The sequence below is a fragment of the Squalius cephalus genome (genome assembly GCF_949319135.1).
Source record: "Squalius cephalus genome assembly, chromosome: 1".
In the NCBI taxonomy this organism is placed as follows: Eukaryota; Metazoa; Chordata; class Actinopteri; order Cypriniformes; family Leuciscidae; genus Squalius; species Squalius cephalus.
Genome location: NC_137122.1, coordinates 64,662,070 through 64,680,820, shown reverse-complemented (window position 1 = coordinate 64,680,820; position 18,751 = coordinate 64,662,070). Strand labels below are relative to the sequence as shown.

Below are 18,751 nucleotides of genomic sequence, written 5' to 3'. Positions count from 1 at the left end.
CTGTTGATATGAAAAATCGGGTACATTAACAATATAGCAAGTGTAAGGTGTATTTTGCGATGTTTTGATGAACTATATGCCTTTCCTTTCTCCACTGATGTTCTGAGTTGTTCTGATAATAAAATAAGTGTCAACGCAGGCAGATCAATATTATTGTTGAATATTAAATTAAATGTTAAATGTAATGTCCCCAACTAAGCAAGCCAAGCCAATGGCAACAAAGGTGGAAAAAGGTGACAGTGGCAAAATAGTCCTTTTTTTACAAATCAACCCTCAACAAACTACTTGTCTGGCCTTAAAAATGTATAATACCTACTGTATAAAAATGTATCGCATCCGCGTAGCCACGTGGCGAGCAGTGTATGATTATGATTAGGCAGGATTATAGGTCAGAAGTATAGATGCCATTCTTCCAGTGGTGGGCCGTCTCTGCTGGCCTAAACACTGTCAGAATCACTGGCTTGCATTGTAATGTATTTTTCCCGTGAATGTGTATTGAATTATTCCCAATAGTCAAATCTCTTAATTTCATAGCTTTTTTCTTTGGTTGCACTGCTTCCAGTAGTCTAAGTTTATGTTAGAGCTTTTATCCAATCATATTTCAGCCATCATGTGTTGCCATGATCAAAGAAATCTGCCTTGAGGCCTTCAGAATCAGTAGTGCAGGCAATGTATGAATGGCAATGTAACGGTGCGCTTCAACCAATCAGATACTCAATCAGATTTAACCAACCAATCAGATTTTGAGATGGTGATATCGGGGCCATCTAGCAGGCTTAGAATAACGTCGGCCTTTTCACGTCCTTTGATTAGATGTTCAGAACACGTACTATTACTACTAGTCAGCGCAAACCGCAAACGGCATCTGTACAATATAAAGATATATTCATGTAGCGATTAAATAACACTGTTTCTATTTTACAAACCACAATGGCTGACAGAGGAGAAGAAATTAATTTGGTCGCAGATTTACATGCAAAGCCATTTTCAAGACGGACCTTTCAAGAAAAGCGGGACATCGTAAGGAAAGTTCGGCCAACCCCGAAGCTAGCAAGCCTGTCCCAGCTGGGGAAAGGGTTTACCCGCCACTTCCAGTGCAGTAACTACGAGCGGTGCCCCTGGCTCTCAGCCTCCGAGGAACTCTGCAAAGTGGGAATGCCTGTTGTTTGCAGTCGATCGACTTGGTGTTTGGAGCCACACTGGGTTTGCAAACTTGAGTTGTCTAACCAAAGCAGCAGCGAGACACCAAATCACGGTCTCTTACAAGCAACGGTGCTTTTGAAAACTTTTGGGGAAATCCGAGTGGATCTACAGCTCAATGAACAGGTGCGCAGGGAAACGGAGCTCCACGACGAAAAGGGGAAGAAAAACGGAAATATTGAAAAGATTGATAGGTTGTGCCATATTTTTGGGTAAACAAGAACTCTCGTTTCGGGGACACGATGAAAGCGCTGGATCCACAAATAGAGGAAACTACATGGAGCTTATTTATTTTCTCACTGAAAACAACACAGACTTACATTACAACCTGTCCACGGACAAAGTGTTTTGAGGGACGTCAGGCAAAATACAAAACGACCTGATTAATGCCATTGCTGAAGTGATGGGAGAAGAGATTAAAAAAGCACCCTTTGTCGCTGTAATGGTGGACTGATGTGAGTAACGCACTGGTCCTGCGTTATGTGACGGACGCGAGTGTCAAGGAGCGGTTCGTCAGATTTGAAGATGTCACTAGTGGGAAGCGAGCCGATGACATTGGTGCTCTTATTGTCAGTTTCTTGGAGGAATGTGAATGTCTAGATAAAGTTGTGGCACAGTGTTTTGATGGCGCACTGGTCATGTCATCTGGACTAAATGGGGTTCAGGCTAAAGTTTGGGAGAGGGCACCTATGGCCTTATTCATACACTGCTCTGCACATCGAATGGATTTAGCACTGACTCAAAGCTTAAAGGGTTACTTCAGGATTTAGCATTAAGCTTTGTATTAGTAGAAAACCTGTAGTATTTTCGAATTACCGTGCTTTCCACCCTCATATCCCCCTGAGACAAGAGATTTATGTATTTTTTGTCTGGAAAAAATCCTCCGATGACGCAAAAATCGTCATTTTGCGTCATCGGAGGATTTTCTGGCCAGAGGCTAAAGACTACAGCCAGTAGATGGCGTTGTTCCGCATGTTTTCAGCCCGCCCATACAGGGAGGGATCTCACTCACAGAATGTACACAGTGTCAGCCGTCTTTCTTTGGAAGCTAAGCTAGCAGGCTCTTGTTCTGTGGAGAAAGCTGAATAGTAGGAGAAAGCCGAGTAAGTAGGGAAAACCATCCTCCTTTTCCCGGACTTGTCCGGCGGGCGAGATCGTTCAAAATGTCCGGGATTCAGCTTTTGCGTTCTGCGGTCGCCATTCATTGTTTAACGTTACATGCAGCTCACCTTTTGTTTCAATCTAACTGAATTCATTCCGATTGGTGAATCTGAATGCAGTGTTTACATGAACGCTAAACAAGTGATCGGTTGATGTGCGTTTTACCCTTGCTAAGAAAATTCCCGCTCCTCCGTGAGAGATGCGAGACCCGGCGCGTCTCAGTAACACCGGCCTCGCGTCGTTCTCCCGCGGCCGTCAGCCTCGTTCTGCTCGCCACAGTAAACATAATGAATGGCAACTGTAGAACGCAAAAGCCGAATCCCAGACATTTTGGGCGATCTCTAGAGATCCCTGGCAAACTCATCACGTAGGCTAAGCCTTGTTGTTTTCAACTAGTGCGCACTCTTACCGGTAGGCGTGGCCTCCTAAGGCAGCGAAGCAAGTGCATTCTGGGAGTTGTTGTCTTTCATCCACATGAGCCAAAAATACATTTTCTGGCTTTTCTCAGTCTAGAAAGCTCCAAATTCAAAAATTTCTTCACATTTCTTCTACTTAAATGACCTATTTTAAATACACATTCATCTTCCCAGAGGTGAAGTATCCCTTTAAGGAATGCAAGATCTTTCTTGCCCTCCTAAATGGCCTAGTTGCATTTTTCTACTTTAAGCGCACGCAACTACTGGACGAGATTTGCCAGCAGCGTCTTCCTCGTGTGGCACCAACACGGTGGCAATACTCATCAAGACTGGCCAGTAGAGTTTTTGAGAAGAGAGTTGCCCCAAAGGAGCTGTTTCACCACATGAACGTCATGATGAGTATGACGAGGACTCTGTCTGGGTGATTTTGAGTTTTGCTTTTTGCTTCACACATTTCATGGGATTTGAGTATTCAGATGTGCTTTTTGCAATACTACAGAGCAAAACATTGGATGTACAATTCTGTCTGGCAAGGGTGAGTGAGTTTAGTGACACCATTGAGCGAGAGAGGGGCCAATTTGGTCAGATCTATGAAGCCACTGCGCGCATTTATGTTTCTCTCCCTCCTCGACCCCCAGCAGTTTCAGACATACCGTAAAATAATCCTGCATGCAGCCGTCACCAGCTTGACACAGAGTCACGGAACATTGTTGGATCTGTAGGGGTGGGAGGAAAAAATCGATGCATCGCGATTCTCTCTCCAACGATTCTGGATCGATTCTGAGAATTTCAGAATCGATTCTGAGCTTAGTTTTTAACCAGATATGCGATGACGCTGAGTTTGCTTTAGAAACACCCGTAATCTGCTTTCTTCCAATTCCTCACACACATACATACACCAATCAAACTTTCCGTAAAATAATCTTTCATAAGTTCGGAAAGGTTGAAGCGAATTACAAGGACATTCACAGGCTTCATTGCAGGATGCGCGAGAGACGCGCGCTTTTTTGATGTTACGTTACACTTGAAGCGTGCTGTCTCGCCTTTCGGTATTTTCCTTACAAATGCTCTACGAAGTCATCATTTATGTGGTTTGGAATGCAGTGGACTTGAATATTTAAAATATGAACCTCACTAACAGAAGGCTGCTTTCGATTTCTAATGCTGCTGACGCGCGCTTTGTTTGTGTAGACTGCTCGCGCATGCGAAATTAACGTAATATACTATACTTGTGCAAAATTAACGTAAACACAGCCATTTATGTCTTAAGGGATTAAACGGACAGGACAAACCACTTTACTTCTTATATTTCAGAAGAGATCAGTGCGTGAATGCAGCTTAATAGATCTCCCGCAGTCTATGATGTCATAGTAAAAAACAACAATAAAGATGAAGAAAAATAACTCACAGTTCTTGAATGGAAAACGTCCAGATAATCTTAAATAGGCTACTGAAAGCACTAGGCCTATTTGTTTGTTTATGTTTCTATGGTCCTCTTTATTATTTGCTACTTGTATGTTTTGAAGTTATATTAGTTTAAAATTCTTAACATTCAACTGTTTTAATAATTTTTTTTTAATTTGTAATTTAAAAAAAAAAAAGTACTTAATTACCTATGTAAACTAAGGGGAGGGGGAGGAGTAGATTAGGGCTGTCAAAAGATTAATCGCGATTAATCGCATCCAAAATAAAAGTTTGTTTTTAATAATATATATGTGTGTACTGTGTATAATTAAATTTGTATATATAAATACACATGCATGTATATAAGAAAAATGTGTTATTTATATATAAAAAAATATATATTTATATATAATATAAACTATATAAATATATATACAGTATATGTATGCAAATATTTCTTAAATATATACATGCATGTGTGTGTATTTATATATACAAAATAATTATACACAGTACACACACATATATTATGTAAACACAAACTTTTATTTTGGATGCGATTAATCTTTTGACAGCCCTAGAGTAGATAAAGAATCATTCTGGAATTGGATCGGATCGTGAGGTGACTAAAGATTCCCACCCCTAACATTTACATACTGTGAATCGTTTTTTTGAATCGAGAATCGTTTTTGAATCGAAAATCGATTTTGAATCGAATCTTGAGCCTAAAAATCGATATCGAATCGAATCGTGGCATTTTCTGAATCGTGCACCCCTATCGATCTGTCCCGGCTAAAAACAGAACTGACTGTAATGTATGCCATGACTGACTTTGAAGGCAACAGTCCAGCTGATCTCCTTCATTTCCTTGAGAGCATGGGGCATCTGCACACATCGTCATGTTTACCGCTGACTGTCCCTGTGTCCACTGCTTCTGTCGAGCCATTAGCCTCCATGGCGATAGAAAGGGAATTATTGCTGGAGCTGAAACACACAAATAACCTGTACAATAGTGTAACTGAAGTTGTCTTGAGAAAAGAAAGCAGAATGGATTTTGTGTACAGATAGTCAGTAGTTTTGGTGAGTAGGCTATAATAGATTTTATTTAGCCTACATTTGTTTATAGTACAGTCAACCCTGGCTATCCCGTTTTTTTCTGTGCTGAATATGATTTCTTTATTTATTGCAAATTCATGATCGAAAAAAAAATCATTAAATTATATTATTTTCAACATTTTCATACTATTAAAATCATGATTTTTTTTAATAAAAAAATTCTTTATCACCTGAAAGAAATGTATGTACTATACTTTTGATTGTTCAAAACAGTTGTTAAACTTTTTTAAGAACCATTTAAGCTTTTGCGTTTTCTCTCCTGTAGAATTTGCACAAAAACACACAATTTGCCTTAATTTCAAATCCCCGGGAAAACTGTAATTCCCGGGGTTTCCGTGGTCGGAGAACTCAGAGGGCACTATAAAAATGCACGGAAAACCGAGAGCGGATGCTTCTGCTAGATGTGTGTGGCACAGCTGTGGCTGCAGTGAAAGGAGACGTGTTGAATTTAGTTTTTTTGTATGGAGAGTGCAGTTCATGGTTGCATTGCAACGACAGACGCCATTGCAAGCGCTTGTGGAAAGGAGAAAGCGGCGCGATATGTGAACGGCCCCTAGGGTTTCTTGCTTTAGTAATGGCATTCATTCTCGCTGCATGTGATACCTGTCTGTTACCCCTTTTCCACCAAGGCAGTGCTGGTGCCGGTTCGGAGCCGGCGCCTACTCTCAAACCAGCTCTTTGTGTTTCGACAGCCAAAGAACCAGTTCTCGGCCAGGGAAATTGGTTCCAAAGCGGCACCGACTCTTTGCTGGACTAGAACCGTTCTTTTACCACGTCATGCTCACGTCGGGGGCTGGGGGCGGGGTTATTGTCGAACTACTTCTGGAACGTAGCCTCCGTCTATAGTAATCCAGATGAGCAGCACAAAGGTGTTCTAAACGTTGTCTTCTGACCCCGATATAGGATCGCAAAGCCAGGAGAAACATTTGAAGAAAGACGATGTAGTCCGCCGTTGTAATTGTTATGCTTGAAGTTGGCGCAAGTGTTTCTGGGAAAGCTAAGACGTATGGCAACGTACACAGTGACGTAACGACGTCGTTCGCTGGGCTCTCTAGTCAGTGGGAAAACAAACAGGTTCTGAGAAGGTTCGCAAGTTGAACCAACTTTGAACCAGCACCAGTTCCGAACCAGTTCTTTTTTGGTGGAAAAGGGGAAGGCTGTGTGATGCAAAAGCCTGTTATTCTGTGTTTCCGTATAATATTGATGGTTTCTATAGCCGTGGCATCATAATGATGGTATTAAGAGGTGGATTAATTCGGGTAGGACACCACTGAAGGCTTAGGTGTGAAATGCACGGCCCACCACTGCATTCTTCTTATGATGTAACGAGTACATCGGGTGTTATAGGAAGTGTTCCCGGGTCCGGCTGTCCTAATTTATGCAGCGTAATAATCATTTAACTGATTTGAATAATAGGAATGTGTAATTTTCTATGTGTATGCCAGGTTAAAGGGTCACGACACCCTAAACCAAAATTTCTGAGATTTTAATAGAGGTATGTGTGTTGAACACTATTGAAGACAATGTTAGCATCTGTTAGATTTAATAGTAGGGGGAAATGGTTAAATTTTAGTTTTTATACGCTATTTTCAACTTCCTGGTTTAAAATCTGCATTGTGTCCACGTCGCTGGCTGTGACGTGGCAGAGCACTATAGTACTCTGATGACTCATCGGTGTCTCATAATTATTAATGAGACTGAGTTTTTTTATCCAATGAGAAGACCCTTTCTATTAATTATTCATGACACCACGTGGATCTTTCCAATGACAGACATGTCAACCTATGATATCGCGTAGTAGATGAGAGAGGCAATGATGGGACGCGCATTTGTTTTCGTGGTGCAAAAGTACCAGTGCATCTTTCCTCGCGATGCTGCCAGGGCTGGACTCGCGGGCGGCTGGTTGGCCATCAACCACGGACACATCTAATGTGTGTGTAGCAACCATTCAACGGGAGAATGGTGGACTTTGACCTTGTACACCAATACAAGTTTCGTCTTGCGAGTGATGCGGTCCCGAGGACTTTTCTATCGCTTCAGAGGTGTGTGTGTGTGTGTCTAAAATGTAACCCTGACCGTTTTACTTGCCTTTTGTTAAATAATCACTCGTTATTAAAATTTAGATATTTCGATAATACCTCAATTGTATGGAACGTATGCTTAATTTGTGCAAATTTCTATGTCACTGTCCATCTTTATTATGTGGGTTTAGGGGGCGCGTAGATCTAGGCTATGTACTGAACTTTTTTTTTTAAGCGAATTTTTTTTTATTTTCAAATATATGCATTTATAGTGTGTATATAAACAAATATATATTTTATAATGACATAATTATACATATACATGTGCATTTATATGTTTTAAATACAATTATAAGGTATCAGTGTATTTCATTAGACTATAACTTTGCCAGCTATAAAAAAATCTAGCATTTCCTCACGTGTTACCACTGATTTTTAGTGACAGTCAATATGCATGCATGGGCCACTGGCGATGACAGTCCCCCCTCTCCCCTGCCGTGCCACACCACACCCACTCCCCTCCCTTCTTCTCACAGCCGCCACGCCCAATTAAGTTGCATTTTTCAAAAAGATTGTGAGCTAGACTTGAGCTGAAAGAGGGGGATGTCATGACCCTTTAAAGAGATGTGTCTTTAGTCTAGCTTTGAACTGACAGAGTGTGTCTGCTTCCCGGACAATGTTAGGAAGACTGTTCCAGAGTTTTGGTGCTAAATAGGAAAAGGATCTACCGCCAGCAGTCGATTTTGATTTTCTAGGTATTATCAACTGGCCGGAATTTTGAGATCGCAATAGACGTGAAGGACTATAATGCGTTAAGAGCTCGCTCAAGTACTGCGGAGCTAAACCATTTAGTGCTTTGTACGTGATCAGCAATATTTTAAAATTGATGCGATGTTTAATAGGGAGCCAGTGCAGTGTTGACAGAACCGGGCTAATATGGTCATACTTCCTGGTTCTGGTAAGAACTCGAGCTGCTGCGTTTTGAACCAGCTGTAGTTTGTTTATTAAAGGAACACGGCGACTTTTTGGGACTTTAGCTTATTCACCGTATCCCCCAGAGTTAGATAAGTCCATACATACCTTTTTCATCTCCGTGCTGTAACTCTGTCTGACGCACCCACCGCTAGCCTAGCTTAGCACAAAGACTGGAGGGAAACGGCTCCAGCTAGCATACTAATCCCAATAAGTGACAAAATAACGCCAACATTTTCCTTTTTACATGTTGTGATTTGTATAGTCACAGCGTGTACGAATAACAAGGTCACATGAGACACAACCATCTTCTAACCGTATACATACTGGGAACTATATTCTCAGAAGGCGAAGCACTGCTACTTCTGCGGAGTGATTTACTCCAACTCTGAGCGAACTGTTCCTCACCACGGGGCTTCTCCGCAGGAGTAGCAGTGCTTCGCCTTCTTAGAATATGTGACCATGTTATTTGTACACGCTGTGACTATACAAATCACAATATGTAATTAGGAAAATGTTGGTGTTATTTTGTCACTTATTGGGAGCAGTCTTTTTACAAATCTTTTTTTTTTTTTTTACAGATCGTGCTCGGGTCGGACTCAGGCTCATTTAGCTTTTCTCCTTTCATCGTGCCCATAATATACGTGCAGAGCACAGGCACGTGCAATGCATTAGGTGACAGTTGACCATGCAGAGCATCAGGGAGAAGTTGGAGCAAGTTCCCAATACTTCAGGAAAAGCTGCATTTTGAAAGAGTTTTGATTTGATTACCGAGCCTGAAGCCTTCAACAGTGGATGCTATTCTTTTTCTTCACAACGATCGCGAGTAAACAGTGAATGAGCCTATATACTCAGTTCAACGAATTTTTTTTTCTTTATTATATTTTTATTATTATTTAACGTTAGCCAGTTGGTGAAGAGTTCTTTGAAACGTTGTTCTTCAGTAAAGTTACTTGACATCAAAGAAAGGTAGGCCGTAAATCTTTATTTACTGCTGGATCACATTTGGCTATATAATATACTCTACTGCATGCTTATGCTTCTCTGTAATGGACAGTCTATATTAATATTTGTGGGCATAATTGTCGGTGGTGGTAGTTATGTTTGAGGCCTATAATAAAATTTTACCTAGGAGCGTGTGTGTATGTATGTGTGTGCGTCTAGCAGAGACAGCGCGCGTCAGAGAGCGCGCGTCAGAGAGAGCTCAAAGTGATATTGATGTTGGTCTTGGGTCGGGTTCGGGCTGAAAAACTGCAGACGTTTTCGGGCTGGGTCTAGATTAGGGCTTGAACACCATGGGCCAGGTCTCGGTTAGGGCTGGATGTTTTAGCCCATGCAGGGCTCTAGGCAGTATGCTAGCTGGAGCTGTTTACCTCCAGTCTTTGTGCTAAGCTAGGCTAGCGGTGGGTTGCGTCAGACAGAGTTACGGCACGCACGGAGATGAAAATGGTACGTATGGACTTATCTAACTCCGGGGGATACGGTGAATAAGCTAAAGTCCCAAAAAGTCGTCGTGTTCCTTTAAGCGTGCAGGGCAACCACCCAGTAGAGCATTACAATAATCTAGCCTTGAGCTCATGAACGCATGAACTAATTGTTCCGCATTTGTCACTGAGAGCATATGGCGTAATTTAGATATATTTTTAAGATGGAAGAATGCAGTTTTACAGATACTAGACACGTGACTTTCAAATGAAAGATTGGTATCAAAGAGCACACCCAGGTTCCTAACCGACGACGAAGACTTAACAGAGCAGCCATCAATTATCTGGTATCGTTACACCCCTAGTTTTAAGGGATAAAATTGACTACAGTGGGACTTTAACACCTCACCAGATTGCCCATGCATTTCTTCATGTGCTAAAATGCGTCTGTGATTTGCTCAGCCTGTGTTTGAGATGCCAGTCCTGGTTGTGTTCAGAAGCACAGGCTCATCAGCAGAACTGGTGCGCGCTGGATCTGCTTATGTAAGAGGAGTCGCGAGCGAGCACAAAAGAGTGGGAGCAGATCTCCAGGGGAAAGCATGTCTTTCACTGCGCACACACACACACACACACACACACACACACACACACACACACACACACACACACACACACACACACACACACACACACACACACACCATCTCCAAAACTGAGAAAAGCATGTCTTTCACTGCACACACACACACACACACACACTCACTCACACACACACACACACACACACACACACACACACACACACCGTCTCCAAACCAGAGAAAAGCATGTCTTTCAATGCGCACACACACACACACACACACACACACACACACACACACCATCTCCAAACCAGAGAAAAGCATGTCTTTCACTGCACACACACACACACACACACACACACACACACACACACACATACATACACACACACACACACACACACACACACCATCTCCAAACCAGAGAAAAGCATGTCTTTCACTGCACACACACACACACACACACACACACACACACACACACACATACACACACACACACACACACACACACACACACACACACACACCGTCTCCAAACCAGGGAAATGTGTGAGAGACAAGTGTTCAGATGCTGTGAACATGAGGCGTGTCGAAACACAATCAATCACTGAACAGCCAATCAGTGTTCTCTGTTTCTATACTCATGACATCCATTATCCTTCAGTTTGGTTAATGAGGTTGTGTGTGTGTGTGTGTGTGTGTGTGTGTATGCCCAGTTGCACCATTGTAAAAATATTAACCAAGCAATCGGCGAAGTGTGATGTTGTATAACTCATTAACATGGAAGAAATGCTAATATTGATTTACAAACACTTTTTATTGGCTTGAGTTTGTTATAACTGGTCGTGACAAGCGTCAGTACATTTGTTGGTCACTTTGTTTCTATTTCTGCAACATTGCACACACACACACCCTCACACACACACTGATATCTCATTGGACTGAAGCGCTGAAGAGCTGTACAATAAATTATGACAAGTTTCACAGTGAAGCATCACAGATGTCACAGAAAGACATGGAGTGTGTGTGTGTGTGTGTGTGTGTGTTGCGAGTGTGTGTTAAGGTTGGGACGTGCTGTTGATTTGCAGCGGATGGGCAACCCCCCACCCCACCGCTTTCTGGCTCATGCTGTTACCATGGCGATCACTGCACAATTACACATGACATCAGCTTTCTCTCTTTCCCCAAACAGTGCAGTGACGTGGAAGAAAGAAGCACTGCAGTTCAACTTTGCACACAAAAAACAAGTGAGAGTCAGTTGTCTTCAAAGTCAGAGCCACTGTGATCGAATAAAGGGTGAACCCCCTTTTATAGTTACAATTTCTGTAGTTTCGCTGACCCGGTCCGATTGCTGATTTGCATCTGATGAACTAAATTGGATTTTGCATGGATTGAGCCTGGAGCCGTTTGTGTTCACAATGCCGGTTTGAGCCACACCATCAGCTGAAAGCACACCGTTCCCAGACCCCCTCACAAGACCGAGTCGGTTCGCTGTGCTTGGAAAGGGTCTAAGATAGTTTGAGAGTGTTATATAAGGTCCACAAATCCTGCAAACTGAGTTCTGACCCCTGAAAACGACCTGAAATCACACACTTCCACGCTGTATAGTAGCCGAAAAACAGTATGGCATTCACAGAACTCATGAAAGAGTAGGAGAAAAGTCCTCGTATGATCGATATACTTGCAGTGAGATTCTGAAGTGTGTGTGTGTGTGATGGACACTGTCCCATGAGGCCACGGGAGAGGGTTTGTGAACGGTCACATGATGAATGTAGTACATACGGATATAGAACATACTGTACGTTTTTAGAGGCGTTGAAGTAATTACTTATTCAATATAAGTACCTACTCAAGTGAGGATGTGGTTTTGGACACAGCCCAAGTGTTTTCCCACAGCATTTGTTTCTTAAATAAATTAAATAAACTGGAAGCATGCAAGATTAATTACATTTATTCATTTATTTGCAGCCAATGTATAATCTGAGACGGCCTCTGTAATGCATTGGGTATTATAACAGTAATACAATCATAATTGATAATTACATTTCTGTAATGCGGTTGAACTCTTTTAGTTATCAGATAGATAAATGTTTTAAAGCAGAGCGAAGCGTCTGAGACGAGACCGGTGCACCGATAACATTTTATTGTGAAAGGTTTCTATGGGAGAAAAATAAAAAAACTCAACAATTGCTACAAATATATATATTTTTTTCTACTTCGATTACAGTGTCATTGTTTTAGTAGTAAATTGTGCATAAGACGAGAGTGTGATTAAAAAAATGATTTCTGGTCATTGACAAACATAATATAAAAGTACTATTCATTAATAACTGAATCATTAATATTTGAATATGGATGGTTTTCATCAGATTCACGTCCCCGGAAACATATCATGTTTACTGTTAATAAATACAAACACAATAGTTTGTTGTTAGTTCATATTGTTTGAACTAATCTGAACATATAGAAATATATTAATGTGTAACCATATTGTAAAGTGTTTCCCACTTGACTGTATTGTGTGAATATTATTTACGTTATGTTCTTGTTGTTGCAAATAAAGACAGAGTATAGGCATTTAAAGTCAAATATATGTATTTAATCATATGTCATTCAAACTTTATGATCTGAACTGTGGACAAACAAGCTTATTAACAATGCTTTCTTTATACCATAACATGTAGGCCTGTATACTACACCTTTTTGCCACACAATGTAGAGCATACAAAAATAAATGTAATTTTTGGTTTGTAATAAATTAGAAAGACATCTTGGCAATAAATGGCTGGTAGGCTCATATTGACAAAAAGCCAGCCGGTGTATTGGTAGGTTAAGATGACAAGGACAGTCTAAAGTGCCTCTAGTACAACATTAGGTTGACATATTTGGATAATTTGCATTAAGACAAAATTAAAAATGAATTGTTGGATCCTTAAAACCTCAAATCTTCATTACAATTACAAACAATATGGAAAAAAGTAATCAGCTGACCACAGAAAAAAAAAAAATTCTGTACAATAAAGTACAAATTCAAGCTTCAGTAATAAAATTAAAGATGTGCATAGATTCAGTATTTTAATAACATAACATCTTTACTACAGAACTGGCTGAACGACAGCCGAGATACATTATTTTCATGTTATCTCTGTAAAGCTGCAGTGAAACGATCTGTATTGAATAGAGCGCTATAATATTCTTATTCTTGTAAGAATATTCTTATTCTTATCTAATAGTCTGTATTCTCTGTCATGTCAATTTTCACGTCTGGTGAAAGTAATGGCCGTTAAGTTATATGTTTAGTGCCAGTTTAAGGGTACGTTTACAAAACAATGATGTACTAAAAACAGAAGAAAAAAAGTTTTTCCTTTGCATTTTCCGTGTACCAACCTGATGCATTGACAGCTAAATATGTAGTTGATAAGAAGAAACTGTGCCAGAGAGTGAAGGAGGAGGTCCTGGCAGATGATGAGCAGAGGAACAGAGACTATTGTAAAACTGTAAATCATATCTGGCCTGTTTGATCAGCAGCTCAAAATGAATCAAAGGTGTTTAAGAAATCTGAAGCTTTTACTTTACTTTGGCACAGTTGGGTTTCACACATGTACCTTACAAGCCCACTTTAGATTTTTTGACACAATACACAACATGGTGTTTAGATGAGAGATTCATATTTGATTTAATACTCTTCGAATATCTATAAGAACACATGGAAAACGTGGATTTAGGTGGGCTTAATAGCATGACTATGAATGTGTGGACCGTATCTGTCTTGTACAGTCTCTGGCTGAGCTGAATTAACATTGGAAAGCATGCAGTCAACCTTTAAGATACTTTTTTTTTTTACAGTATAATATTAAGTTGTAGAGGACTGCTATTTTTTTTTTTTAAATTTATTGAAATGAGATGTTTTGCTTTTGCCCACTGCTATACATGTATATTAAGTTAAGAGTTATAAAGCACTGAGCATGAGTGCACGATAATTCATCAGTGTTTGAGCGGTCTCGCAGAACCATAGCATTAATACGTGAATACTATACTCCATTTCTCATATAAATGCTGTACCTGTACCATAAAATGCATAAAAGTTTGAATCCTATCAAAGTTTTAAGAGACGTTTAGTTTAGAGATGCATGTTTTTGTGTGTGTATGTAACATGCAAAGTGTGAAAACTAAAACGGTTTCTTTTGTTGTGCAGGGTCCATCATTTTCAAGGTAACTGTTTTGCCGCTGAATATATCTCATACTAAGGTAAGCTGTTGGCTTTATTTAATGACTCCCCTTATGCTTTATGGGGATCGATTTGCTAAAACTACGTACACATACAGTGGCCACAAAAAAGTTTGGACAACTGAGTCGCACCTGTTTGAATGTCACCGCATTAAAGTATCAGGCGAAGGCATGAGCGGACGAGGCACCCTATGGAGAAAGTCTTTTCATTTGCATATGCAAATCATTTTATTCACAACGTCAAAGCGATTTTTATATGATGATCTGTGTGTGAAGAAAATACACAAAATACTAAACAATAACCAGATAATGAGTCCATATAATCCAGAGCTATTAAGCACATGAAAAACATTCCAGAACATAATTTTCAGTTGTAAAAAAATAATAATAATAATAAATAAATGTTACATTTGTTTAGAGCTTTCATTTATACAAATAACTACAGTCAAGCTGGATGACAAATAAACGCTGTACCAACACCCTGACCTGACTGCGTATCGCTATACAGATCGTACATGGTTTGTTTGTGCATAAACCCTCATCCTTCCCTCGCACTTTGTAACAAATCTTTCCCTCACGGGTCAAAATGACCCAAAGCCCTAAAATTTTACTTTCTTTTTGTCCACAAAGCTTATTTTATTTCATTTTGATAATTTTTTTTTTTTTTCTATTTATAATGCAAATAAAGATTGTTTTGTTATTTATTTTATTTTATTTACCTTTAAATTACTAGATTTGACCAATAAATAAATAATTTAAGCACATTCCACACATTCTTTCAACTTAAATTCAAAATAACTCACAATTTCATGCATAACCCTTTTAATTCAGCTCAAAATATCTTACATTGGGTGTGTTTGCTGACCTCTTGTGTGAAAATAATAATATAACATGATATTTCATGACTCTAGGTGTCCTTATAGCTCTATATCCTCTGGGTCCTAAAGTCAGTTCCCTTCAGTGTACATTCAGATACACATGTAGACATTTTAAAATAATTATTTAGTAAAGTTTAAGCATTTTTAGTTTGAATTTTCTCGTATTCCATTCATTCCTATGGGGGTCAAATTGAGGGGTTTTTGTGTGTGTATTTGTGGTTCAAGTGCAACAAAAGTCCAGGGGCCTGTACCATGATGGTAGTTTAACAAACTCCGGGGTTACAGGATTAGTTTTGAGTTGACAAAACCAAACCAATCCAACCAGGCTTTGTTGGTACCAGGATAATCATCAACTTTCTCTGTCAACTCAGGCTTTGATCCTGAGTTTAGGTGTGACATCAGTAGCGAACAGCCAATCACATGCTGAGAAAGAGTGAAACTGCGATTCACTTCTCTCTTCTGCAGAATATTACGAGATTAAAAAAAATATTAGGAATTTAAACAAATTTACACAGCAAGAACAAAAGAGGGCAACTAAAATAAAAAGTCTTGCTATATCAGTGCAAGTAAAATTTGTGAAGTTAGTTGATAAAAGTATAGAGAGAATTGAACTTTTAAGCTCACATGTAGTCATTTTATAGCTTAATCTATTGATTCTGAAGTGTATTTATATTACCTTTATATATTTATTCCTTTTAAATTGTGCATAAAACAATTGATAAACTAAATTTGTACATGCGATCGATTAATAATTACATAAATAATATCTAAATCATACAAAATTATTATTTTTGTTACTAAAAGCCAGACAATTTTGTCTTTAAAAATCATTTGCTATGTAGTGACCTTTAATTTGGAGCAGAAACAGGTGGAGTGACTTCATCCTTTGCTCACAGCTGATTGGTCGATGAAATCAGATGAGATTTGAGGACGCTGTTCTGATCTGATCTGATCTCGAGTCAGGAATGGTCTAAACTGCTTCATAAACCATCTCTCTATCGCCTCAGCTGAGCTTGAGACATGCTGGGAAAGCAGACATTTTACACAGATGATTTTCTGTCACATTGTATAAATATCAGTTTATATATCTGCCGAAGATTAAGAGATCGAAGAAGATGAAGTACTATATAAATGCATTTACACAGCAAGAAAATATTGTGCTGTATCAGTGCAAGTGAAAGTTTTCACTTTTGTGAAGTGTGGGAAATCACCAGGATAATTTTTGGTAATGGTCCTTTCAAGTCCATAAAAGGTTCAAGGTCCCATCATAAAACAGACAAATCCAGAATATTTTCATTGGACAAATATTTCACATACTGAAAAAATAGGAAGAGATTGTCAATATAATAATACTGATAAAATGTAAAAGTGAGGAAGGGAAAAGGAAAACAAATCAAAACAAAAACAACAGTACACTTACAATATGCCTGGGTATAATGTATTTAGAAAGGACAGAAATAATGGGAGGGGTGGGGGAGTAATAATGTATGTTAGAAATGCTCTAAAGTGCACAATGATTGAATGGCCAAGTGAAATTGCTTTGGAATGTGTGGGTGTTGACATATCACTTTCTGCAACATTGTCTTTTGTTATAGTGTGTATATATACACTCACCTAAAGGATTATTAGGAACACCATACTAATACTGTGTTTGACCCCCTTTCGCCTTCAGAACTGCCTTAATTCTACGTGGCATTGATTCAACAAGGTGCTGAAAGCATTCTTTAGAAATGTTGGCCCATATTGATAGGATAGCATCTTGCAGTTGATGGAGATTTGTAGGATGCACATCCAGGGCACGAAGCTCCCGTTCCACCACATCCCAAAGATGCTCTATTGGGTTGAGATCTGGTGACTGTGGGGGCCATTTTAGTACAGTGAACTCATTGTCATGTTCAAGAAACCAATTTGAAATGATTCGAGCTTTGTGGCATGGTGCATTATCCTGCTGGAAGTAGCCATCAGAGGATGGGTACATGATGGTCATAAAGGGATGGACATGGTCAGAAACAATGCTCAGGTAGGCCGTGGCATTTAAACGATGCCCAATTGGCACTAAGGGGCCTAAAGTGTGCCAAGAAAACATCCCCCACACCATTACACCACCACCACCAGCCTGCACAGTGGTAACAAGGCATGATGGATCCATGTTCTCATTCTGTTTACGCCAAATTCTGACTCTACCATCTGAATGTCTCAATAGAAATCGAGACTCATCAGACCAGGCAACATTTTTCCAGTCTTCAACTGTCCAATTTTGGTGAGCTTGTGCAAATTGTAGCCTCTTTTTCCTATTTGTAGTGGAGATGAGTGGTACCCGGTGGGGTCTTCTGCTGTTGTAGCCCATCCGCCTCAAGGTTGTGCGTGTTGTGGCTTCACAAATGCTTTGCTGCATACCTCGGTTGTAACGAGTGGTTATTTCAGTCAAAGTTGCTCTTCTATCAGCTTGAATCAGTCGGCCCATTCTCCTCTGACCTCTAGCATCAACAAGGCATTTTCGCCCACAGGACTGCCGCATACTGGATGTTTTTCCCTTTTCACACCATTCTTTGTAAACCCTAGAAATGGTTGTGCGTGAAAATCCCAGTAACTGAGCAGATTGTGAAATACTCAGACCGGCCCGTCTGGCACCAACAACCATGCCACGCTCAAAATTGCTTAAATCACCTTTCTTTCCCATTCTGACATTCAGTTTGGAGTTCAGGAGATTGTCTTGACCAGGACCACACCCCTAAATGCATTGAAGCAACTGCCATGTTATTGGTTGATTAGGTAATTGCATTAATGAGAAATTGAACAGGTGTTCCTAATAATCCTTTAGGTGAGTGTAGAAAGCCCACTGCAAAAAAAATTATTTTTATAAATAACTTAAACTTCTCACTGTGATAAAACCAAAGAAATTATTTTAAAGGGGTTTAAAATACTGTCCACACTGAGACGGCGTTTTTATTAATGAAAACGCACTCCAAAGTGGATACGTTTGAAAACGCCGTTTTCACGTTGTAGTGTGGACTGTGAAACCAGTTTAAAAACGATGACGTAAATTTAGTCATGTGACGCATATTGTACCAATAGATATTCATGTTTAAACCAGTATTGTGCCTGTTATGTGCTATTCACTTTCACACTGTTGCTAAAAATATTCTACATTGCACACTTTTCATATCACAGTCCTGCAAAGATGACAGAATTTACGCACATTTGCTGTCCTGCGGTAATACATGAGAGCGTCACTTTTTAGACCAAACATATGGTGACTGCGTGCGACCTGGACCGCATCAGTGAATGCTGAGATATTTTACTAAATAAAATGATCCTGTCAGAAGAATTGCGTGATAACTTCATTAT

At 39.8% G+C, this 18,751-nt stretch overlaps 1 protein-coding gene across 2 annotated transcripts in view; it reads left to right on the top strand.

Annotated features, from left to right (window-relative positions):
• The window catches only part of gprc5ba (G protein-coupled receptor, class C, group 5, member Ba), a 46,609-nt gene that overhangs the window by 6,772 nt on the left and 21,086 nt on the right, over positions 1-18,751 (top strand). The window contains exon 2 of one of the 2 annotated variants that reach the window (XM_079892148.1): positions 14,494-14,510. The gene's annotated coding sequence lies outside the window, so the exon portion shown is untranslated. Of the gene's footprint in view, positions 1-14,493; positions 14,547-18,751 lie in introns of both variants that reach the window. The other variant, XM_079892147.1, reaches the window with a different exon arrangement.